Raw genomic sequence first — 9,905 nt, forward strand, 5'->3', positions numbered from 1 at the left:
CTACTTGGGAGGCTGAGGCAGGAGAATGGCATGAACCCGGGAGGTGGAGCTTGCAGTGAGCTGAGATGGCGCCACTGCACTCCAGCCTGGGCAACAAAGTGAGACTCTGTCTCAAAAAAAAATAAAATAAAATAAAAAGTAAAATAAAAAAAAAAATTGTTGTGTTCAGTGGGAGATAATGTGTTAAGGAAAGAAAGATGTTAAGTTCTACTACTTGTAGATAGGTGGAATTATTGTGTCCTTTGTATTGTTTTTGCTTTCCTGTCATAAGATATTCCTTGGTTTAATACTACAATAAATACATAAAAATACACATAAGAAACTAAACAATAAAAAGAATGTGTTAAATAATTTTTTTTACCATTTCAGGTTTTTTTTCTTTCTAATTCAGTTAATCAGTCCTGCTTTGCTTGTTTGTCAAGGTTCTTCAACTTGCTTAAAAACTTTTTCAAATTGGTCAAAAATTAATCTTTCAAATTACTACAGGCTTACAAAACTTTTATGCACCATGCAAACATCATGAGATGTAGTATGGGAGGTAAGGAATATTTAACCTGCTTCAAACTTTAAGTATTGGACATTTGGATTGTTTTCCACTTTACCCCATTACCGACAAAGTGGAGCAGATATAACTGATTAATATTTTTAACCAAATATTTTGACTTAAGTATCGAATTGCTTTGGGGTCTTGAAGGATATAATATACTCTGAAAGAAAAGTAGAAGGTGCTGATGATACAATGAATTAGGAGGACCTATTTTGTCGTGGGAACTTTAGAGAAGACTTTTTGAAGAAGAGTCACATGTCCTACCTCAATCAGTCTACAAGCGCAAGGAAACAACTTAGAGTTCGACAAAGTCATATTTATAGATTCATTGCAGTGAGGGAGATCACACACAGAACTGTGAGGCATCTCACTCACCAAACAAGGACAAGATAATCATTATAGGATTTGGGGGAAGAGTAGAGTTTGGGTGAGATTTAAATGAAACCATTTAAGTGGCTTTTGATGAACTCAAAGCAAATCAGGAGTCAACATCAGGTCTGGGCAGGATCCAGGGTTCTGCTTCCTTGAAAACTAGAAAGTTATAAGACAGATATGGATTATTGTGTCCAGAAGCCCTTTTCTTAAGCTCTGTGGCTGGAATGGAAATGGAGGCTGATTCTCTGTGTCAAAGTGTTTTAGAGTCTCCAAGACACTATGATGTTTTATGTTGTAATAATATAATTTCAAATGACAAAGTTTCTTTTCTAATAGCATAAAATTTTAAAGAACAAAGTTTCTTAGCAAGTAAGAAAACAGTAATCACTCAAAGAATGGGGTTGTTATGAAGCTTTATCGCATGTCTTTGGGATAACTAGTTTCCCGTAAACTTTGCAGCTAGTTTTATCAATGTTTATTAATCCAGCTTGATGAGTGATGGAACAGATTTTTACTTTCTAAGTCCCAGCAAAAGCTTCCCCTAAAAAGAGAGAACCAACCAAGAGATAGGGGAAAATAACTTTCTGGAAAGAACAAAAAAACAAGCATGAAGGTTGTGAGCTGGTTCTGGACACATTTAAGAACCTGAAAACCAATAGGACAACAACACAGGCAACAAATGATTTGAAATGATGGAGAGATAGGGGCAGATCTTTCAGGAAGCTGCTAGCCTTAGCTGGGATTTTGCATTTGATCAAAGAGTAGAGGGAAGTCACTAAAGGATTCTAATCAGGGGAATTACCGAATCTTCATCTTCTAAGATAGAGAATGCATTGTCATAGGCAATAGTGGAAGGTAGATGACCATTTGGAAAGTTGTTGCAAGAGAGGATGATAGTTTATACTAGGGTGGCAGCAGTAAAGAAGGCAGAAATGGAGAGATTCAAGACAAAATTTTAGGTAGAACCAAATGGTCTTAGTGAGAGTTTGAATGTGTAACAGGAGGGAGATGGAGTCAGGGATAATATCCAGGTTCTGGCTTGAATATCCGAGTAGAAGGTGGCATCATTAGGATGTGGAAGACTGGAGGTGAGGCAGGATTGATGGAAAAGAACAAGTACAGCTGTAGACATCTTACATTTGTGCGGCATTTAAGTAAGAATGCCTTGAAAGCATTTGGGTATTTGGATCTGAGGTTGAGAAGAGAGGATTGAGTTGGTGCTAAATATGGAGTCATAAGTATATATTCAAAGCCATGGAAAAAAAAGTAACATGAGAAGAGAAAAAGGATTAGGACCAAGTCTAAAGGAACTACCAAATCCAGAGGTGAACAGGAGGACAGGAGCCAGCAAGGAAGCCCAGGCACCATGAAGATGGCTGAATTCACTTATGAAAAGCTTGGTTTGATGCTTTGATGTTAACTCAGTTGTACCTGTCATCAATTTCTTAGAGAACCGAGAGCTGAAACATATTCTGAACTGCCTTCTATTTTAATTCACTGCTTTGTATTATCTGTAGTCATCTAGTTAAACAATTCCTTTCCTGCAATGCCTGTGATGGAAGCCAGGAAGCATTTATATCTTTGTGAAGCATTTGGAAAATATAAACATGGCCGGGCGCGGTGGCTCATGCCTGTAATCTCAGAACTTTGGGAGGCCGAGGTGGGCGGATCACGAGTTCAGGGGAGACCGTCCTGGCTAACACGGTGAAACCCCGTCTCTACTAAAAAAATACAAAAAAATTAGCTGGGCGTGGTGGTGGGCGCCTGTAGTCCCAGCTACTCGGGAGCCTGAGGGAGGAGAATGGTGTGAACCTGGGAGGCGGAGTTTGCAGTGAGCCGAGGTCGCGCCACTGCACTCCAGCCTGGGCGACAGAGCGAGACTCTGTCTCAAAAAAAAAAAATTAATAAATAAAAATATAAACATGCAAATGACATCTTATCACAGCACTGAACAGATGTTTTAAATTGCATTTATTTATTTATTTAGACGAAGTCTTGCTCTGTTGCCCAGGCTGGAGTGCAGTGGCGCGATCTCGGCTCACCGAAACCTCCACCTCCCAGGTTCAAGCGATTCTCCTGCCTCAGCCTCCCGAGTAGCTGGGACTACAGGCACGTGCCACCATGCCCGGCTAATTTTTGTATTTTTAGTAGAGACAGGGTTTCACCATATTGGCCACCGTGTTGGCCAGGCTGGTCTCGAACTCCTGACCTTGTGATCTGCCCACCTCGGCCTCCCAAAGTTCTGGAGGCGTGAGCCACCGCGCCAGGCCATTTTTAATTTTATTTTAAGCCTATGTTCTAACCACATCATTTACCTGCAGGTCCTTGGATACAATATGTACTTTTGAGTCTGAGTCTGTGCTCACGTTGTTCCTTCTGCTTAGAATGGCCTCTCTTTCCCCTTCTCTACCTAATCAAGTCCTACTTAACTTTTAAAACCCAGCTCTAGTGGCATGCTCCTCTCTGAGCCTTTTGTTGTTCTAATAAGGCGTAACTAATCACTCCTCCTAAATACACTCACAGTATCCAGCTCATTCCATTAGTACAGATCTTTTCATGTTTTACTTTGCTAAGGTATAGACAAATATATCTGTCTCCACCATTGGACTATAAGGTTCTTAAGTGACCATGAGTTATTCAACTTTACGTCCCTCATACAGAGAACAAATCTTGTTGAATTTACTTGCATGTAATTGGAGATGACATGGCAAAGAATAATGTGGATATACCCTGCTCAGCTTCAGATAAACACTATGACATATGTAAACAAAATATTCAGCTGACTTTTACACTTTACATCCCATTTTGACTTATATGGGATGTAAACTACATACATGTACATATGCTTCAGACCTTTGAACATGCTGCTTTCTGCTTGGCATATGCCCCTATCTTCTCTCTCCCACAAGTCCACCCATCTCTCAATTTTAGTTTATAGGCTTTTTTTTTTTTTTTTGAGACAGATTCTTGCTCTGTCGCCCAGACTAGAGTGCAGTGGTACGATCTCGGCTCACTGCAACAACCACCTCCCACATTCAAACGATTCTCGTGCCTCAGCCTCCCGAATAGTTGGGATTACAAGTGTGTGCCGCCACGCCCATCTAATTTTTTCTATTTTTAGTAGAGATGGAGTTTCACTGTGCTGGTCAGGCTGATCTTGAACTCCTGGGCTCAGGTGATCCACCTGCCTTGGCCTCCCAAAGTAAGCCCGGCCATTTTTTTTTTAAGAGATAATGTCTCAGTCTGTGACAGACTGGAGTACAATGGCGCTATCAATTTTAGTTCTAACTAAACTGTCAACAAAATCTTTGACTACCTTCTCTCTCTACCTCAAGATAGCTTGCTCAATTGCAATGTCACCCTGCACTCTCATTTTACAACACACATCATCTTTTAGTTTCTCAGTAAGTGTTGCTTTCTCTCTACAACTGAAAGCTCCAGGAGGCAGGGACAAAACCTGTAGTTTTTCTTTTCTTTTTTTCTTTTTTCAGCAAAGGGAGGGCTGATTTTTTAACTTTTTGAAAATAGATGAAAGTAAACAATAAAATAATAAAACCTCACATGCCATCGCTCAGCCTCCGTAACCATCAACCCATGGCCAATCCTGTCCCTACTGCAACCCTGCCCATTCCCTACACTCACACATTATTTTGAAGTAAGTCCCAGACAACATATGATTTTATTTGTACATATTTCAGTCTGTTTCTGAAATGACTCCTTTTTGTAACATAACCACAATGTCATTATTACACCTAAGAATGAATAATACCTCTTTAATATCATCAACTATCCAGGCAGAATTCAGATTTTTAATTATCTCTTTCAGATAATCTTTGTAATGTCTTTTCTTGAATCAGGATACAAACAAGGTTCACACATTGAGATTGGCTGGTAGTCTATTGTCTCTTTTTACCTACCGATTCACCTTCTATTTTTTCTTTTTGTTTCATCATTTATAAATATAAATACTATTTTTTTAATAGCTATGTCTCCAGTTCCTCACCCAGTCTTGGTCATAGCAGGTTTTAGATAAATATTGTATTTGATGAATAAATGAATGAATACAAGTAATGCATAATTGAGAAATCTCAGGAGATACCAAAAGAAATGTAATTTAATAATAATCTTTGATTTCTCTGATCTCATATTTCTTCAATGTTCTCTAAATTTAAAATTTTATTTGATACATAATAAATGCATACTTTTGAGGCAGAAAGTATTATTCTCTGAAACATTTCTAAGAAATTAATTTACCCTGGAATTGTCATAATTAGTTAATTTTAACTACTTCCCCTATATAAAATTGGTGACTTGGGCAGCAAGACAAAAAAGGTTTCTATTGTTAAGTAAGACTTATTTTTCTTCCTCAAGAAATCATCACTAGTAAGCATTGCAACCTTTACTTTGCTATTGTTAGATGTGGCAACAACTCGTGCTGGACTCGAGAAACTTGTGCAAGCTTGAATTAAATAATTGCTTCTAAATTTGCTTATAAGGAAGTTTATTGTCTTACCAGGGACTAACACTACAAATATGGAAATGGAGTCAAGCAGTGACTCAATGTAGATAACATAATTGGAAACTGGGAGAAAGAATGTTCATTCAACAATAGAGAAAAACTAAAATAAAAGTTAAACTTTACTTCATCAATGCTGGGTCCAAATTAATTAATGAAAACAAATAAAACTATGGTTCCTAGGATAATATTGACAGTATTTTTAAAAGTTTATTATTTTTTAAAAAGATTATTATATGAAGAGTAAAAGTCTTTCTCTCTAGCCTCCCTTATTCAGATTTTCAGAGGTAAAAGCATTGTTTCTTATATATCCAGGCATTTTCCTATCAGAATGTCCAACATATGTATATTTATATATAGTCATGCACCTCATCATTACATTTAGGTCAATGGCAGGCCACATATATGATAGTGGGTGGTCCCATAAGATTATAATTGAACTGAAAATTTCCTATCATGTAGTGACATGGTAGCTTTCATAACCTGGTAACACAGCGTATTGCTCACAGGATTATAGTGATGCGATGCAGACAAACCTACTGCACTGTCAGCTATGTAAAAGTATAGCACATACAATTATGTACAGTACATAATACTTAATAATGATAATAAGTGACTATGTTACTGGTTTATGTATTTACTATACTATACTTTTTATCATTATTCTAGAGTGTACTCCTTCTACTTATTAAAAAAAAAGTTAACTGTAAAACAACCCCATGAAGAGTAATATATTCTAGATACACTTCTGTACTTGCCTTTCACACAGTTGATCATGTTGTTCAAATTGTCCAGATTTGGGATTAGTAGCTCCTTTAAGTTGGCTCCGATGTCTTGTAGACTTGGCCCCCATTATTTTGTGAACATGTCTTTACTTTCTGGCACTTTAAATGGTCTAAGCTCATCTTGCATTCCTCCTGCTCTAGTCTGGACTCAGTCATTTCCCCAAGGAGCTCTGGTTCCTTGCATCGAGAATGGTATTTAGAAACCAAGATCTGGAAACTAGTTGTGCTCATTGCTACTGGGATCTCACTGCATGTATATCCATGAGTTCACACTGATATTCCTGCTCTGATTTCAATCTGGAGTTTCTGCTACTTCACAATTTCTCTATTTTAACTCTTTTATCTGACAGAAAACTGGCTCTCAATATCCACAGTGTATTTCTTAATTACTCAATCCTAGTATATACATAAAGTAGTTTCAGAAATACTAACCCATACCCTATGAAAAACAAATTTACTAAAGTACAATATTTTCATACAGTTCTTTCTGTTTTTAGCCTTCTGGTATATGGTTAAAATAATGTTCTCCAGGTTATGTTAGATAATTCTTTTATTTTTTATCCCATTTAGTATAATTATGTCATTTATTTGTAATACAGTTGGGCTTATTTGTTACTGCTTATATTCCATTTTGGGTCTTCCCTTCCCCAACATCCTGGTTAATTGTAATTATTTATTTTTTGGGGGGGTGAAACATTACCATATTTATAGGAATTAGAGCTATGCATATAGGAATACTCTGAGTGTGTCACATCTCTCTAATCATTTCTACCCATTTTTATTCCCCAATTTTTCCACACTGATCCTACTTAACCTCTGTAGGTGACGAATCTCATTTGTTTCTAGTTTAACTTTCCAGTATGTTTTTCCTCATATATGTGGATATATGTATATTTTCTTATATATACTTCTTTCTTACATGAAGAGTAGTATACTCTAGATATTCTTCTGTACTTTGCTTTCCACATAAAAATATACCTTGGAAATCTCTGAATATGAATCCATAGAGCTCTTCCCTCATTTATTTTATAGCTGCATAGTGCTCTCTTGTGTGAATTATTAGAGTTTATTTAAAAACCACTGTTCTATATATGAGTATTTAATTTGTTTCTTAAATTTAGCAATTATATATAATCTTACAATGAATAAACTTGTACATATGTTTTTCATATTGTTGGATATGTATCTTCAGGGTAGATTTTATAAGTGAGATTATAGGGCTCCTTATGTAGTTATATTAGGTATTGCCAAGTTTCCCTTGAGAAGGGTTGTAGCAGTTTGTATTCCTTAACAGCAATGAAAAGAGTGATTATTTTCCTAAGATCTGGCTAACAAAATGTGTTGTCATATTTTAATTTATTACATTTTATTAGTTAAAATTTTAATTTTTACCCATCTGATAGGTGAGAAATAATAGCTTAGCATTTTTTTAATCTGCATTTTTCTAGTTATGAATTTGAACTTTACAGGTATATATATGTATTTTTCTTTTTAAAAAATTGTATTTTAAGTTCTGGGGTACATGTGCAGGACATGCAGGTTTATTACGTAGGTAAATGTGTGCCACGGTGGTTTGCTGCACCTACTAACCCATCACCTAGGTATCAAGCCCTGCATGCATTAGCTATTTATCCTGATGCTCTCCCTCTTCCCAACACGCTGACAGGCCCGAGTGTGTGTTATTTCCCTCCCTGTGTCCATGTGTTCTCAATGTTCAGCTCACACTTATGAGTGAGAAACATGAGGTGCTTGGTTTTCTGTTCCTGTGTTAGTTTGCTGAGGATGATGGCTTCCAGCTTCATCTGTGTCCCTGCAAAGGACACGATCTCATTCCTTTTTATGGTTGCATAATATTCCATGGTGTATATGTACCACATTTTCTTTATCCAGTCTACCATTGATGGACATTTGGGTTGATTCCATGTCCTTGCTCCTGTGAATAGTGCTGCAGTAAACATACACATGCATGTATCTTTATCATAGAATGATTTATATTCCTTTTCGTATATACACAGTAATGGGATTGCTGGGTCAAATGGTATTTCTGGTTCTAGATCCTTGAGGAATCACCACACTGTCTTCCACAATGCTTGTACTAATTTACATTCCCACCAACAGTGTAAATGCATTCCTTTTTCTCCACAGCCTCGCCAGCATCTATTGTTTCTTGACTTTGAAAAGTGATTATATGTATATTTACGGATCACTTTTTCAACAGCCTTGTTAAGGTTGTGGAGACAAAAACCACCCCATCTTGGATGCTAATCCACCATGTTGACTTCTGATTAGACCCGGTCCCATGAATAACTTCTGGTTTCTACTTTATTTACTGTCCCTAGTATAAGATCAAAGCAACCCTGATGTTATCACACAAATTATAGGCTAGGACACACATAGCATTTTCGCCTGTTCTGGAGGGTTGCCTTTAATCGTTTTGCTGGAGCATGCGTACCCTTTCCATACGGTACCCAAACCTTGGGTCTGGGAAATAACAGTGTGGAGATCTATCTGTCTTGCAGTCATCCAAGATCACGCTTCTGTCCATAAGTTCCTCAGTAAATCACCCATTACTGACGAACTGGATTTGTTCACTTCCTTCTTTGGTTTCTGGGCTTCTTCAGCATTTGGGAATAGCTTTGTGTGCACAGCCTTTTCACAGAACAAAGATATGACCTACTTTCTGTTTCTATAGAGTTGTTAAAGCCATTTGTGTGTCTCTGTGTGTGTGTGTGTGTGTGTGTGTGAATTGTCTATTGATGCCCTTTTCCCATTTTTTCTAATGGGTGCTTGGTGCTTGATCTCTTAATTTCTAACAATTATTTACATATTAGGAATATTAGCCCTTTTCCTGTAATATATGTTGAAAGCATGTTTTTAACCTGGTTGTCAGTTGTCTTTTGACTTTGTTTATGATATTTATCATGCAGTTTATTTTTATGTTACTAGATTCATCAGTCTTTTATAAATGGCTTTTAGATTTAGATTTATAACCATTGCCAACTGCTGGCTCCTCCAGAAACCACCAAAATGGTTTACTGATGAACAAAAACCAAGTTTATTGCTCACTGCAGTAAGGAAGATGACTGTCTTCACATAATCTTAGTAGCCTCAGAAAAGGGAGTCAAGGGTGGGATATTTGTAAGGTTTGGGGAGTCTGGTTCTAAGGTATGTCTTTCAATATGAGGTGTGCAGTCCTGACTGGGATAGGGTAAAGTTTGGATTGCTGGATACAGTGAGGCAAGACCTGTAAAGCCAGCCTTGAAAGGTAAACAGTCACTTGAAAACCCAGTTGAGTGATCTACTGTTCTGAAAAGAAGGCTGTTTAGCCCGATGAGGCTGTATGAGTACAGATACATAGATCAGAAAGTTTCCAAGACAAAAAAGTAATTTGCAACTTTACTTCCTTAGGCAAGGATTTCTTGGAATAGTAAAGTCATCTTAGTGCAGACAGTTCCTAATCTTTTTATTTTTTATTTTTAGAGACATAGTCTCTCTCCATCCATTAGGTTGGAATTCAGTGTTGTGATCATAACTCACTGAAATCGTAAGCTGGAATGCCTGGGCCCAAGTGATCCTTCCACCTCAGCCTCCCAAGTAGCTAGGGCTACAAGCACATGCCACCATGCCCAGCTAATTTTTAATCTTCTTATATAGAGACAGATTCTTGTTATGTTGGCAAGAC

This window comes from Pan paniscus, chromosome 8 (assembly GCF_029289425.2).
Source record: "Pan paniscus chromosome 8, NHGRI_mPanPan1-v2.0_pri, whole genome shotgun sequence".
Taxonomy (NCBI): Eukaryota; Metazoa; Chordata; class Mammalia; order Primates; family Hominidae; genus Pan; species Pan paniscus.